The 17097-nt window shown below is 38.9% G+C and overlaps 1 pseudogene across 1 annotated transcript; it reads left to right on the top strand.

The window, feature by feature from the left end:
* Window positions 1-337: 337 nt before the first annotated feature.
* On the top strand, window positions 338-10982 carry LOC309978975 (ferritin light chain-like; annotated as a pseudogene). The gene is made up of 2 exons: window positions 338-429; window positions 10440-10982. The product of its transcript is annotated as a ferritin light chain-like (transcript).
* Window positions 10983-17097: the final 6115 nt, after the last annotated feature.

The following is a 17097-nucleotide window of genomic DNA, read 5'->3' as shown; positions in this document are numbered from 1 at the left end:
CCATAGTCAGGGAGCAGTGTGGATTGGAAAGACCTGGCAAGAAATATTTCTGCATCCTCAGACAATGCTCCCCAAGCTGGCTATTGCAAGGGTGAGCATTTAAGAGATCTTTGACCTAAGGAGGACATGAGATTAACAATCTATCCCAATGTGCATGAATTATTCTCCTCGGTACTATCAGAAATCAGATGGCATCCTAGAGCAGGGGTCAGCAGATCTTTTTTGTAAAGGGTTAGATAGTAAATATTTTGGATTTTCTGTACCATACATCTCCATTGCAACTGCCCATCTGCTGCTGTAGCACAGAAACAGCCATGCACAATACGTTAATGAATGGATGCGGCTGTGTTCAAGCCAAACGTTATGTACAAAACCAGGAGTCAAGCGAGATCTGATCAGTGGGCCAGAGTGTGCGGACCCCAGTTCTGGGTCAGTGTTCACAGCTGAATGAGTCATGAGGCCTTAAGTTCCAGTTCTCATTGTACTACTTTCTACCTGGGTGAACTTGGGTTCGTCCTTTTATTTATATGGGCCACTGTATTAGTCAAGGTTCTCCAGAAAAACAGAACCAACAGCATGTGTATACAATGTGCCCATATATACTGATAGATATAGATCTAGATATCGATATTGATACCTAGATCTATATCCATATCTATATAAAGATAGAGAAAGAGAGAGAGATTTTAAACAACTGGTTCACACAATAATAGAGGCTTGGTAAATTCAAAATCTGCAGGTTAGGCTGTCTAGAGACTCTCGGAAGAGTTGCAGTTCAATTTCTGTAAGTCTTCTGGCAGAATTCCTTTTTGCGACAGGGAGGTCAGTCTTTATTTTATTAAGAGCTTCACCTGATTGGATGAGGCCCATGCATATTATGGAGGATAACCTGCTTTACTCAAAGTCCGCCACAAATTTAATTATGAATTTCATCCAAAAACACCATCACAGGGACTACCCTGGTGGCACAGTGGTTAAGAATCCGCCTGCCAATGCAGGGGACACGGGTTTGAGCCCTGGTCTGGGAAGATCTCACATGCCGTGGAGCAACTAAGCCCATGCACCACAGCTACTGAGCCCGTGCACCTAGCGCCCATGCTCTGCAACAAGAGAAGCCACCGCAATGAGAAGCCCGCACACCACAACAAAGAGTAGCCCTCGCTTGCTGCAAATAGAGAGAGCCCACGTGCAGCAACGAAGACCCAATGCAGCCAAAAATATAAATAAATAAAACATAAAAATTTTAAAAAACACCATCACAGAAATATCCAGAATAATATTTGACCAAATAACTGGGCATGGTGGCCCAGACAAATTGACATGGAAAATTCACCACCTAAGCCTTAGTTTTGTCACCTGTTACTGAGAAATATGACTTATCTGAACTATTTTGATACCTAGAAGATACCTTCTAGAGGTAACACCCTCAGTATTTTACATGGTAGGCAGTAGAGGGAATGAGCCCATTTGCCCAGTCATATGACACCTAAAGGATAAACTTCTGTCTTCTCTCTCCAACCCACAAGGATGAATGCCAAAAATACATCACTTATATCTGCTTTAGCTAACATAGGATAGGTCTGGAACAGACCTATGCTCCCAGTAAGTCTCATGAAATGCTGTTTCATTAAGGAGAGACTTTACTTGCTAAGATTAGAAGAAAAAGAGGGTGGTGGATGATAACTGCCCAAGGATATAAGCTCATGCAAGGAAGCAGGAGAGAGAATGGGTATCCGAAGATGTGCACTCTGAGCGAACACTAATTCCACAGCATCAGGTTATAATTCAGGGAGCCCAACCGCTGGGGTTTTTTTCCCCTTCTTCTTTTCCCCCAAAGAGGGACAAGCATACTGACAAAGGAAGAGCATCAGTCACCACAGATAAATTGCTTTTTAGAGGTGATCTCGCAAATGATTTGGCTCAGTGTAGACTATGATTTGGCCCCCAAAACCATAAGCTAGAGCATTTCATTCCAGGTCCCTCCTCAAATATCCATGATAGGTAAAACTTTGGCATCAGTAGGTCTTGAAATCTCCCCAGGTGATTATAATATGCAACCAGGGCTGAGAATCTGGAGATGTAGAGCAAATTTAAATTGAACTTTAGTTAAACAGTAAAACAAGCTCTGACTCTACTGGCTGGAGCTAGACAAGGGATATGGATTTAGTGGGATGAGAAGATAAAGGACACCAGGGAGTAAATCAAATGCTTTACACCTGTGCTTAGCTAATTGTTACTCAGATAATTCAGACAATCTTACAGAACCTGAACCCTGAAATGCCTTAGTTCTGTTTAAAAAAAAGTAACTCTTCAAGTAACTGAACTCTGAGAATCATGCCAATCATAAAGAAAAAAAAGAAATCTTATTTTTTGAATTAGTTGATTTCATATATACTGTTTCACTTTCATGATATTAACTAGTTATCTTTCTTTCCATTTTATGTTTGAGGAAAGTAAGGCTTTAAAGTCTCAGTAATTTTCTCAAGGTCACTTGTTAAGGGTGTGGTAGGCAGCATAATGGCTCCTAAAAATGCCCTCACCCTAAACCCTAGAACCCAATAATATGTTACCTTACATGGTAAAGAGGACTTTGCAGATATGACTGAAGTTATAGGCCTTGAGATAGAAAGATTATCCTGGATTACCTCATGGAACAAATCTAATTGCATGAGTCCTTAAAAGCAGAAAACCATTCCCAAGTGTAGAAAGAGAAAGAGAGAGATGTCCTAATAGAAGCAGAATCAGAGAGATGCAACATTTTGGGTTTTGTAGGTGGAGAAAGGGGACTCTGAGTCAAGGACTACAAGTGACCGCTGGAAGTGGATAAAGTCCAGGGAACAGAAACACCCCTAAGAGCCTCCAGAAAAGAATGTAGCTCTGCCAACACTTTTTTTTCTTTTTTAACCATCTTTATTGGAGTATAATTGCTTTACAATGGCGTGTTAGTTTCTGCTTCATAACAAAGTGAATCAGCTATACATATACATATATCCCCATATCTCCTCCCTCTTGCATCTCCCTCCCACCCTCCCTTCCCTATCCCACACATCTAGGTGGACACAAAGCACAGAGCTGATCTCCCTGTGCTTTGTGGCTGCTTCCCACTAGCTAGCTCTTTTACATTTGGCAGTGTATATATGTCCATGCCACTCTCTCACTTCATCCCAGATTACCCTTCCCTGTCCCTGTGTCCTCAAGTCCACTCTCTATGGCTGCGTCTTTATTCCTGCCCTGCCCCTAGGTTCTTCATAACCATTTTTTCTTGTTTTTTAGATTCCATATATATGTGTTAGCATATGGTATTTGTTTTTCTCTTTCTGACTTACTTCACTCTGTATGATAGTCTCAAGGTCGATCCACCTCACTACAAATAACTCAATTTCATTTCTTTTTATGGCTGAGTAATATTCCATTGTATATATGTGCCACATCTTTATCCATTCATCTGTCGATCCTGCCAACACTTTTACTTTACTCAATTGAGGCCAATGTCAGACTTGTAAGGTAATAAATTTACGTTGCTTTGAGTCACTAAATTTGGGATAATTTGTATAAAAGCAATAAAAAAAATACAGAGGTCCTACAAGAGCCAGGCTATATATTTATACTTAAGTATTTCTGAAATGAATTTAACCTTGTGATTGACAGCAGCAGCAGCAGCAGCTTCCAAGGGATCCCACCACACACCTGAGGCAAAAGGAGCCTAATACAAAGCAGTGACAGCAGCAGGTCACTGCCCCACACTTGGGGTAGAGGGGGACTTGATCTACTGTAGCAGCAGCATAGCCTGAATGGGAACCCATCCTCCTGTGGCACTAGTCCCATCAACATTAGTCTAATCTGCTAGCATCTGCTGTGCCAACAGGCCCAACATATACAAACCCTCCAACTCAGTAGCATTAAGTGAGCCAGGCTCAGTGTTTCCTGAAACTCATATCCAGTTGCACTGGAAATCCAAGATATCACCTACTGTTATGAAAACATAAACAATAACAGAAGACTGGGAACTTCAGAAAGAAAAGGGGAACAATGGAATGCATGAAAACAAATGGGGTAAATATAAGAGACTATCATTAGCCTCATGAGTTTCTTAACTTCTATATGATGGTCAAAGCAAAAATGATGACAACCATCTGATGGGGTTCTCAATGTAGAGAAAGGAAATACTACAGAAAATCATACTTCAAAACTGGGGAATATTAAGAGACCTAAATGGAAGTAAAATTTTGAAACTTCACTTGAAGTAATGAAACACTGATTCCAGTAGGCTATGATAAGTTACATATGTATACTGTAATGCCAAAAGCAACCACTAAGAAAACTATACAAACAGTATACACAAATGATTACAAATGAATTAAATTAAAATGGACTTATTAAAAAATGTTTAAGTAACCCACAGGAAGGAAAAATAAGGGAAACACAGGATTGAGAAACTAAGGTAAAAGACAAAACAAAAAATAACATGGTAGACCAAATCTTTGACATGGCAATAATTACATTAATGGTAAATGATCCAAATAACCAAGTCAAAGACAGAGATTGGAAGAGTAGATTAAAAAATCGCAAGCATGATCCAACTATATACTGTCTATAAGAAGCTTACTTTAAACATCATGATATAGGTAGTTCAAAGTAAAAGGATGAAAATGATATATCATGTGAACATTAATCAGAAAAAGCAGGAATGGCTATATTAATATCAGATAAAGTAGACGTCAGCGCAAAGGAAATTATTAGGGGCAAAGAGGGTCATTACATAAAGATAACAGGAATAATCCACCTAGATGACCTAGTGATACTAAATGTGTGCGCACCAAACAACAGAACTTCAAAATGCATGAAGCAAACACTGAAAAAGGTAAAAGGAGAAAGTTTTAAATCCACAATTATTATTTGAGACTTCAACACAGCAATTTATACAACTACCAGAGAGAAAAATCAGCAAGGATATGGAAGAACTGAAAACATCATCAATCAACAGGATATAACTGACATTTAAAGAACACACTCAGTAAGAGCAGAATACATATTGAAGTGTCCATGCAACATTCACTCATATACCATATACTGGGCGATAAAAAAACATTAGCAGATTTAAAAGAATTAAAATCACAGGGAGTATGTTCTCTAGCCATAATGGAATTAGACTAGAAATGAATAAGAGAAAGACAACAGGAAAATCTTCAATCACATGAAAACTAAACATCACACTTCCAAATAACTCATGGGTAAAAAAGACAGCATCAAGGAAAAAATTTTTAAATGCATAGAATAAAATAAAATGGAGATATAACAGATCAAAGTTTGCGGAATGAAGTGAAAGCAATGCTGAAAGGGAAGTTTATAGCACTAAATTGGGAAAGAAAATATTTCAAAGCAATAATCTAATTTTCTATATTAAAATAGTAAAAAAGGAAGAGGAAAAAACACTAAACAAGCAGAAAGAAGGAAATAATAAAGATGAAACAGAAATCCATGAAACTGAAAACAGGAAAATAGGGGGGAAAATCAATGAAACAAAAGGCTGGTTCTTTGAAATAAACAATCTAACCAATAAAGATCTAGAAAGACTGATAAAGATAAACAGAGAGATGGCACAAATCACAGATATCAGAAGTGCAACCAGGGATACCATGACATATCCTGCAGGTTAATGAGGGACAAGTTACTATGAACAAGTCTACACTATAAATTCAAAAATGTAGATGAAATGGGCCAATGTTTCTACACCCAAAACTACCAAAACTCAGCCAAGATGAAATAGATAATCTCAATTTTCCTGTAACCATTAGAAACACTGGTTTTTCATTTAAAAACTCCCAAAAGAAATATTCAGGCTTAGATGTTTCACTTTTACCCAAGACTTAAAGAATTAACACCAATTTTACATGATTTGATAAGAAATAGAAGTAGAGGGAACAGTTTCTAATTAATTTTATGAAGCCAGTATTACCTTGATACCAAAACCAGACAGGGATAGTATAGAAAGAAGAAACCTACAGACCAATATTTTTTATGAAATTGGCTGAAAAACCCTCAGCCAAATATTAGCAAATTAAATCCAGAAATATATGAAAAGAATAATATACCATGACCAAGTGGGATTTATTCCAGTTATGCAAAGTTGGTTAAATATTTGAAAATTAAACAGTGTAATCCACCATATCCAATAGATTAAGGGGGAAAAGTCATGTGATCCTATCCATTAATGCAGAGAAAGCATTTGACAAAATCCAATCCCATTCATGATTTTAAAGAAAGAAGAAAAAAAACTCCAAGCAAACTAGGAATGGAAAAGGAACATACTGAAACTCATAAAGATGATCTACAAACAACCTATACCGACATGATATTTAACTGTGAAAGACTGGATGCTTTCTCTGTAAGATCAGAAACAAGGCACCGATATCTGCTCTCACCACTTTTATTAAATATATCACTGGAGGTTCTAGTAAGAAAATAAAGCAAAAATAAATAAATACATAAATTTAAAAGTTAAATTTTTAAAAAGTTTATTTAAAAGATAAAAGGACTATTCCTACTACGTTGCATAGGAAGGAACATATCCTACTGAATGTTGAATAGCAATATATCCTATTATACTGAATAAGGAAAAGTAAAACTGTCTGTATCTGAAGATGAGATGATAATCTAAATGGAGAAAATACCAAGGAATCCACAAAAAGCTTGAGAAATAATATTAGTTTGTAAATGATTTAGAGTACAAGATCACCACAATTTTATCAAATTATATATTAATAACAAATGTGTAGAAGCTTAAATAAAAATATGTGATGCCATTTACAACTGACCTAAATAAATACTTAAATATAAGCCCAATAAGACATTTATAGGACCTCTATACTGAAAATTACAAAATGCTGATGAAGAAAAATTTTTAAGTCCCAAACAAATAGGGAGACATACCTTGTTCATGGATTAGAAAACACAACATGATAAAGATGTCAATTCTCCCCAAGTTAAGAGGCTTAACACAATTACTCTTAAAATGCCCTCAAGGTTTTTGTGGATATAGACAAGCTTATTCTAAGATTTATATGGTAAGAAGAGGCTGAAGAATAGCTAAAACAACTTGTAAAGGAAGATGAAAATGGGAGGAATTAATCTACCCAATTTCAAGAGTTTGCAGTAATGATGGAGGGTAGATACATAGATCAATGGAATGGAATAGAGAACCCAGAAATAGACTGACATCAATACATATAACTTGTTTTTGACAGCAGTGCAAAAGCTATCAAGGAAGAATAGACTTTTCAAAAAATGGTACTGAAACAGTTGGACATCCCTCGACAAAAACAAACAAACAAAAAATGAACCTTAACCTCCACACCTTACACAAAAATTAAATCAAAGTGGATCATAATCTTAAATGTAAAAGCAGGACATTTTTAGAAAAAAAATAGGAGAAAATGTTTGGCATCTAGAACTAGGGGAATAATTCTTAGACTTGACACCAAAAGTATGATCAATAAGGGCAAAAACTGATAAATTGGATCTCATCAAAATGAGTTAAAAATGCTTCATAGAAGATCCTTTTAAGTGGATGAAAACTCAAATTACACAGTAGGAAAACATATTTGAAAATCCCATATGAGACAAATGACTTGTATCTATAATATACAAAGAACTCTCCAAACAACTTAAAAAAATCCAACTAGAAAATAGGCAGAAGACAGGAACAGACATTTCATGGAAGAGAATATACACACGGCAAAGGAGCACATGAAAAGATGCTCAGCAGCATTAGCCATTAGGGAAATGCCAATTAAGACCATAATGAGATGTCAGAGAGTAACTAAAATTAAAGTATAGTGACAACATCAAATGCTGGCGAGTACATAGAAAAATTATATCACATCACTGGTGGGAAAATAAAATGGTTTAGCCACTCTGATCAACAGCTTGACAGTCTCTTTTAATCCTAAAAGTAGATTCACCCTACAACGCAGTAATTGTACTCTTGAGCATTTATCCAAAAGAAACAAAAACTTAATTAAGTTCCCACAGAAACTTACACATAAATGTTCATAGCAGTTTTATTTATAATAGCCAAAAACTGGCAACTACCCAAATGTCTTTCAGTGGATGAATGTTGAAACAAATTGTGATAAAATCTTATGATAGAATACTACCGAGCAACAGAAAGGAACAAATTATTAATATACGCAAAAATTGAAATGAACTTCAAGGGAATGATGCCGAGGGAAAAATTTTGAAAAGCCGATCTCCGAAGATTAAGTAATTCATGATTATGTTTACATATTATTCTTAAAATAACAAAACTGTGGAGATGGAGAACAGATTAGAAGTTGCCAAGGGTTAGAGTGGGGGTAGAAGGTACAGCGGGGGAACTCTGTGAGGTTTTTGTGGTTCCAGTACAAATAATACAGCAATCTTGGTTTTAATCCCTAAAGATTTCTAAAAGCAATTCCTAATAAGAGGTGTCCAGATATTTAGCAATGGCAGATTAGAGGTATAGCTCCCCAACAGAACAACTTCAAAAGAGAACATACTAATTCAATGCATATGTTAATTTCAAAAAAAGGCCTGTCACAATACTTAAATGGTATATATCTTAACTATATTATTCTAAGTATCCAGCTATACCAGATGGACTAGCAAGATTTTCTGTACATTCAACCTTATTTAAGACAGTAAATCTTATAATAAGACAGTTAGAAAAAGAAAAAAAAAAACAAACCTCAACTACAGTTGGATATTCTCATAGGAAGATGAGGTGAAAATATGCAGCAGCGGTTCAAAAGCTTAAGCAGTGGCACCTAAATTTGGTTGTGCATTAGAATCATCTGAAGCACTTTTTAAAAACCCTCACACTGACGGTTGGTCATCGTAGACCAATAAAATCATTTTAAATCTCCTCAGACGATGCCAATGTCTAGCCAGAACTGAGAACCAGCGGACTAAGCAGAAGGGGATGTTTCTACAAAGATCTCTTAACAATAAGTCCTTTCACCCAATCAGATTTACCTCCCCGCAAAGGGCTAAAGAATGCTAGTGTTGTCCATACTTGCTTAGCTTTAATTAGCACTTGTGACTTGCCCAAAACCTAGATCATGTTTCCCCTAAATTTCATGTTATTCCCTACGTTTTTCAAACCCAGGGCTAAGGGGTTTGCCAGGATGAGATTTTAAGTGCTCACACAGGGCAAGTCCCTGGCAAACCAGGACAGCGGTCCCTCTACATTGAAACGTAAAGCATCCTAAATAACCCTGCCACTGCTCCCAGATCCTAGTCTGTGCCAACCAGTGGAGAAAAGGCATTCTCCATTACCACCACGGCAAATGCTGCTGTACTTGCCTTGGCTGGTCCCTATCTTTTCCAGGCACCACTCCCCTTCACCTGCTGGTGGATGCTTTGGCCAGCTGACAATGCAGATATTTTCAAACTTTAAGGTGAATAAAAATCATCTGGAGGGCCTGTTATAACAGAGATCACTGAGCCCCACCAGAGTTGCTGATTGCATAGGGCTGGGACAGGGCCCTAAAACTTGAATATCTGACACATTATCAGGGGACGCTGGTAAAACTGGTCAGGTTGTTACCGAATGCAGGTTCGTGTGTCTGAAGCACAGTGAGGCCAAACAAACCTAAAGGTTGGAGTCTGGAGTAGAGAAAGGTTTATTGCAGGATCGAGCAAGGAGAGGGGTGGCCCGAGTTCCAAAACACCCTGAAATCTCCAAAGGATTTCAGCAAAGCATGTTTAAAGGCCAGGTGAGGGAGGGACGTCCCAGGGAATGTGATCAGCTCGTGCACAATCCTCTGATTGGTTGATGTGGAGGCCACAGGGCAGGTAACATTATCCATCCTTAGGTGCCAGAAGGTCTGGGGGCTACGTGCTCATGATCATCAAGGAGTTAATTTCTTCCCTTGGGTGGTGGTTTTTAGCATCTGAAAACTCAAGAAATATGCCTGAGATACTATTATCTGAGTACTTCAGAGAGGAACTACAGCAGAGGATATGGGGGATGGGTCTGTCCTAGGAAGGCCCCATAGGGTACTGCTTGGTTACAAGGTGACCATACTTTGAGAACCACTGCTCTAGTGGCTTGGAATGTTCAGAAAGTAATGGAAGAATCCCTTCCCAGGTCTAGATTCTAGTATCGCCAGCTATTTTGGCGGGGGGAAGGGTAAGTTTTGTCCTTGCTTGGACTTCTGGTTCATTTATATCAAAGCCTATTTGAGGCAGTGCGCTCGGCAGTCCTGCAGTTCTGTCTTTTGCTTCAACAGTGTTTGGAATGAACAGACCCAGGGACGCTCCTCGCTCCAGCCCCCGACCACCCTCCAACCTTTCTTCCTGTCGCAACCTTTGGAATCAGCCACTCAGCTATCCTCAGCCTCCAGGACAGGCCAACACCGTTTTTTGAGCTTAGCTCCTTATCACTGATCAACCACGAGTTCCCAGGTGCGTCAGAATTATTCCATCGAGGTGGAGGCCGCCGTCCACCGCCTGTTCAACATGCATCTGGGGACACTTACCTCTCTCTGAGCTTCTATTTCGACAGCAACGATGGGACTCTGGACAGTGTGGGCCACATTTTTCGCCAACTGGCTGAGGAGAAGTGTGAGGGCGCGCAGCGTCTCTTGAAAATGCAAAACCAGTGCTGTGGCCGCGCCCTCTTCCAGGATGCGCGGAAGCCTTCTCAAGATGAGTGGGGTAAAACCCAGGACGCTGTGGAAGCCGCCATTCTTAGGGAGAAGAGCCTGCACCAGGCACTATCAGATCTGCGCGCCCTGGCTTCCGCCCGCGCAGACTCCCACCTCTGTGACTTCCTGGAGAGCCGCTTCCTGGAGGAGCAGGTGAAACTCATCAAGAAGATGGGCGACCACCTGACCAACCTCCGCAGGCTGGCTGGTCCGCAGGCTGTGCTGGGCGAGTATCTCTTTGAAAGGCTCACCCTCGAGCACAAACAGGAGTCTCTGAAGTCCAGCGGCCTCTGAGGAGCCCCTCTGGCATCAGAGCTTCTGCCTGAAGCCCTGCTCTGCAGCTACTAGGCAGCTCTGTAACCGCCCTGGAGCCCTCTCCCAAGCCTTGGACCAAATGGAAACAATAACGCTTTTTGCAGAAGGAAAAAAAAAAAAGCCTATTTGAAACACAAACAGAATAAAGAGGAAAAAAAGAAATATATATATATATATTCATGTTTTTTTTCCTTTTTTTAAAAATTTATTTTACTGAAGTATAGTTGATATACAATGTTTAGTTTATGCTGTACAACAAAGTGATTCAGTTACACGTATATATAATTTTTCATATTCTTTTCCATTATGGTTAATTACAGGACATTGACTATAGTTCCCTGTACTATACAGTAGGACCTTGTTGTTTATCCATCATATATATAATAGGTTACCTCTGCTAATCCCAAACTCCCAATCCATCACTCCCCCACCTCCCCCTTCCCCTCGGGAACCACAAGTTTGTGTGCTATGTCTGTGAGTCTGTTTCTGTTTCATGGATAAGTTCATTTGTATCATATTCTAGATTCCACATATAAGTGATATCATATGGTATTTGTCTTTCTCCTTCTCACTTACTTCATTTAGTATAATAGTCTCTAGGTCCAGCCATGTTGCTGCAAATGGCATTATTTCATTCTTTTTTATAGCTGAGTAGTATTCCATTTTATATATATCACATCTTTATCCATTCATCTGTGAGTGGACATTTAGGTTGTTTTCATGTCTTGGCTATTATAAATAGTGCTGCTGTGAACATAGGGGTGCATGTATGTTTTCGAATTATAGTTTTGTCCAGATATATGCCCAGGAGTAAGATTGCTGGATCATATGGTAGCTCTACTTTTAGCTTTTTGAGGAACTGCCATAGTGTTTTCCATAGTGGTTGCACCGATTTACATCCCCACCAACAGTGTAGAAGTCAGTCAGAAAGAGCGAGACAAATACCGTATGCTAACACATATATATGGAATTTAAGGAAAAAAAATGTCATGAAGAACCTAGGGGTAAAACAGGAATAAAGACACAGACTTACTAGAGAACGGACTTGAGGATATGGGGAGGGGGAAGGGTAAACTGTGACAAAGCGTGAGAGAGGCATGGACATATATTCATGCTCTTTTAACATATGAATTGCCCCACTTTATCTGTGTGAAATAAGTTTGTTCCCGTTATTGGGCTGCTTCTCAAGCTTTGCTGCTCATTTGAATTACCTAAAGAGCTTTTAAGAAAAACATTGGTGTCTGGGTCCCAGCCCCAGAGATTTTGATTCAGTAGGTCTAGGGAGGAGCCTGGGCACAGGGAGGTCTCAGAGTTCCCCAGGTGATTCTAATGTGCAGCAACTTTGGGAACCACCTCTTGGCTTCAATCCAGCTAGTGATCAGATATTAAATCTAAGACACATGGGCTAGTGCGTGAGCTCTAGGAAGATTCGTGCCAGGGAAAATGATCCATAGTTGTGTTACTTCTCTGAAATGGACTGAAATTTCCAATTAGCATGAACAGGGGAGGGTGAATGGGTGAATGCAATAAGGTGTATCATTTACGTATTGCCCTATGTGTATGGCTAGAAGCTTTTGCAACTGAGGTCTGCCCTACTTTTCATGCTAATGGTAATGCTTGTCCTCCTAATGCAGCTGTAAACTTTATAAGCCCATAGGTAGACAGCATCACAAAATACTTACCCCTCCCCACTGGCCCACTCTCAAGCTTCTCTCCCCTTCCCCAATACACAAATGTACATCAATGCTCTTGAGACCACTATCAACATATTGACCTTCAATTCTTCTACTTTGCAGCTTCCCTCTTATCAGGAGATGTCAGCATTTAGTGCAAGGACAAATGCTTGCCTCTTGGTGAGTAATGTAGGCAATGCCTCCAAGAGACAAATAGACCTTAGGGAGGGGGAAAAAGTCTTTCAAAAAGGTTGATGCCCAGAGGAGGCATTTTCAGTCATCTCAGCTTAGAGGTCAAATATCCAAAATTAAAAAGGTTAAAAAAAAGGAAAAGAAGAAAGCAAGGAAGAAAAGAAGGAAACAATTTTCTTATCTCATATAATAAGGCAGTTTTCCTTAAAAAAAAAAAAGACTTAAGCCATAAATTCTCTTTCCTAATCAAAATGTGCTTTTCGGTCTTTAGACTATTCCTCTTATATCCTGTATTATTCATGACGTTTAGTTCTTGAAATAGCACATGGCTGAAAACAGAAGCTAACCTCTTGTCCACTATGAATTAAATCTTCTTTTCTTAGGACCTGTCTACAGTGTACAATTTGGGGTTTGCCAACATAATTATTTTCTCTGAAATAAGTTACAGCATTTTGCCTTTTCAATATATAGTTATACAATATATTGTTAACACAACATAGTTAATATAGTCAATATAGTAAATACAACTATAACACACGTGATATGATGCCACTTTGGTGATTTTCTTCATCCATGTAATTCTGAAATTTGACAGTATAGTTTTCATATTCTAATGAGCTGAGTATTACCTTTGCAAGGATAGAAAAATAAAATAAATTCATAATATTCTTGTGTGGTTTGCCCCTGGGGTGGATTACCATAATGGGGGGATATTTGAGCCTTTCCCCAAGTCATTAAAAAACCTCCAGCGAGCAGCCCCTTGTCCTTTCCAGGGAGTGGGGGGAAAGGATCTTTAATCATAATAATCCTGGGGGGAGAAATCTCAGAAATAAGACATCTGCTTCTGTGCCTTGTTGTTTTGCAGAATAGCAATGATTGCTTTAGCAGCTTCTATTGCCATGTGTGTACAATAAGTAAATGAACATAAAATTGAATGAACGCATAAAAGAAGGATAAGCCCACCCAGCTTAACAAATCCACTCTCTCACCTGCTGTGCCCTGAAACATGAAAGAAAGAATCACGGGATCATAAGGATTAATAAAATAACAGTCTCTGTTAACAATATTGACAGGAGGTATAAGGATAATTTGTCTGATGTGGGACCAACAGCTTAACTGCTTAATCCTGTTTTTTTTTTTTTAAGGGCAACTCATTCATTTGTTGTTTAAAGATTGCAAGACAACTTCTGAATTTCTGTAGCACAGTTTAAATGTTTTACTTTTTTGATAAATCAGAGTATAATAGAAAAAACAATTAGTTTCCAGTAATATCTATATCTCTATTCAGAATTAAGTCTTCCACAGACATGTAACCTGGAAACAAAAGCCTGTTACAATAAGCAAAGCTTCAACAGAGCTGCTACTTTTCGGGCCAGGGAAAGGTTCATCCCTATAGGAGGAGGATGTGCTATGTAAAATGGCTGCAAGGTCACAGCCTTGAGGGCGCTGGAAGTCTATTATCCTATCCCACATTAAGTAGTTTGGTGAACTTCAAACGTCCGTTCATCTGCAACCAAGCTGGCAAACTTTAACTGATATCTCAAGCAGGTAAAAAATAAATTAAAAGAAATCCTTACACTGATGTTCCTTGATTCACACTGTTAAATGGTTCATTAACATGTAATTCTGGCTAAGAATTACATTTGAGACTCCTTGCTCAGATTTTGGTTAACAGTACAAATCTTTCAGAAATTCAAGTTCTTATTAATCAATAATTTGTCAGCTAGGCTACATTCAGGCATCAGCTGCAACTACAGAATAGGTGCACTGCCTCAGTGCTTTGGAAAGACATAATCTAGAACACTACTAGCAGACAAAATATCTGTTACTAGACAGCACAGGTGCAGTACAGCAAGACAAAAACACATATTCATGTGTGCCGCGGACCAGCCGGAGAAAGAGGATTTCACCGCCCAGGGTCAGAAGGGAAGGGGTAAGGAACTGAAGTGGCACCGACGAATAGGGTCAGAAGGACCAAGACAACTGATGGTTGCAAGGCAAATTTTATTGCTCTACAGTTGCAGATTATCTAGACTAGAAATCGGAAGGTTGCCAGATGGTGGTTTACATTATCTACAGACTGTCTCGGCTCAAGGTTAACTTCCCTGGGAGAAAACCCATAAACCCAGAAGCATCAGAAATAACCTGCATGTGCAGGGGGAAGACAGCTTTGCTTGTCTCATTTTACATTCTTTCTGATCTCTGGGCCCTGGTGATTTATCTCCCATGGAATGGAACAAGGAGGGGAACAAGTAGGGACAGTCCCTTCGAGCAGCGACGGCATGCCTAGCATGTCCTTACATGCTCTCAAGGCTGACTGCTTCCCACAGGTCCCCCTTTTTTATTTTTTAACTTTTGCTGCAAAATAATTCCATGAAGTTTAGTGCCGAGAGTAGTGTACTGTTGCATGAGGATACGAAACAGACATGAGAAGATTATTATCAATAATAGGCAAATTATGGCCACGGTAATAAATCCTGACAACCTTCCAGTAATCCAAGACTGAGGGTTTAACCACTTTAAATGATCCAGTAAAGTTTGAATTACATCTTCTGGTGAAACATCATCAAGATGTGTATTTTGTATACCCTGAATTTCAGCATTTAATTTCTTAAGATCAAGACTAATATTATTATCTGATCAAACACTCAGCAGATGCATTTTTACTTTTTCCCATTCCCAAATAGTCACTGTACTTTTAAGGAGTAACACACATCCATGTATACTTTGCATGACAAGCTAAACGCATCCTCAATTTTAATGCTTCTATCTGATCTCCAATCCCCAAAATTGCGTTTTTGAATTCATCTAACTTGTTATTAATCTGTAAATCTATGTGACTTTGTAAAGATAAAGCAAGACTGGTATGTTGAGATAACTGATTAGCAAAGTGAGCATGATGAATACTCTGTGAAAGAGCAAGACTGGCAGTAGCCACAGTAGCAGACAGAGCAGCCGAGGCAAGTAAACTTACTATTAGCCACCCAAGAAAGCGTCTCCTTCTCTGCAAGGCTTTAGAGAGTTCCACCCATGCCTGTACTCCAGTATCTTCATACCAAGGTTCTCTCAGATGTACAGGCACCATAACATACATGGGTTGTTTTAGTATAAGCACAGATTGTGTTCCTGCAGAAGGGAACATACAACTGCTAAAAATACAACTAACACAGCTAATATTATATCCTCCTTTGGAAGAATTACCAATGTTAATAGAACCAAACAAAAGTGTATACGGAGGAGCAACACAAGTTATAACAGGTGTATTGGAATAAGTTAGAGCTAGTTTCCATATATCCCAGTTCTTTTGAAATGTGATAAACCTATCTATGATGGGAAAAGAAGAGATAAGAATTGACAGCTTGGTATAATCTATAGTAGACCATATTTGGTTATTATTCCAAGATGCATTGCAACGTTCAAAATTGGATGCAGGAAAGTTAACGGTCATAAGGGGAGGCAATTGATTTTCTGATTTTCTGTTAAGCATAGTAACCTTATGTCCAGCTATAAGTATCCCTTGTCCTCCAAGTAAACGCTTCATACAGAAATAATTTCCTGAATCTTCACCTGTAACCTTGGCTATAGTAATAGCGGAATCCCTAAGTGGTGAGCCGTATGAGATTTGACCTCTAATATTAATAGCTTGCCCATTTTATACCAAATGATGGTATCCTTAAGATCCTCTCGTCGGCTGGTAGCCTGGCATGTAAGAGTAATGTTGGTTCCTGTAAAACGAAGGATGCCTGGAGAGCCTGACAAACTAATTGATTGATCCGTTCCCTCATAAACATCTGTATGCTCATAACTAATAGCCTTTACACATCCAGTTTCCAGATTCAATGGGCTAAGACAGATAGGATGGGTACTAAACCAGTTAGTATAATTTACAGACATATTGATTTGTTTTATATTCCCAATAAGAGGCCCATAAACAGTTATCATTGTAAAATACAGGAAACTCTGCTTCAGACCAAGATATGGGTTGTAATAGTGGAGGATCAGGTACATAGGCCCAGTAAGTTGCTACATTAACAGAGGGAACATATGAAATGGTTGCCAACATAGCCAAAAATAAAGTTACAGGTGTAACAGGATTATTCTGTTGTTTCACTGACTCTTGAGCTCGTGAAACCAGTTGTTTAATTTGTCCCCAAGTTGGAACATCACTCCTTTGAGTCGTCCTGGCAAGTGGTCTCCTCTTCTTCTTCTTTTTCTCAATCAACACTGTC

The sequence above is a fragment of the Leucopleurus acutus genome (assembly GCF_964270905.1).
Source record: "Leucopleurus acutus genome assembly, contig: HAP1_SCAFFOLD_548, whole genome shotgun sequence".
Lineage (NCBI taxonomy): Eukaryota > Metazoa > Chordata > Mammalia > Artiodactyla > Delphinidae > Leucopleurus > Leucopleurus acutus.
The sequence above is the reverse complement of the archived record's forward strand: the minus strand, read 5'-3'. Positions and strand labels throughout refer to the sequence as shown.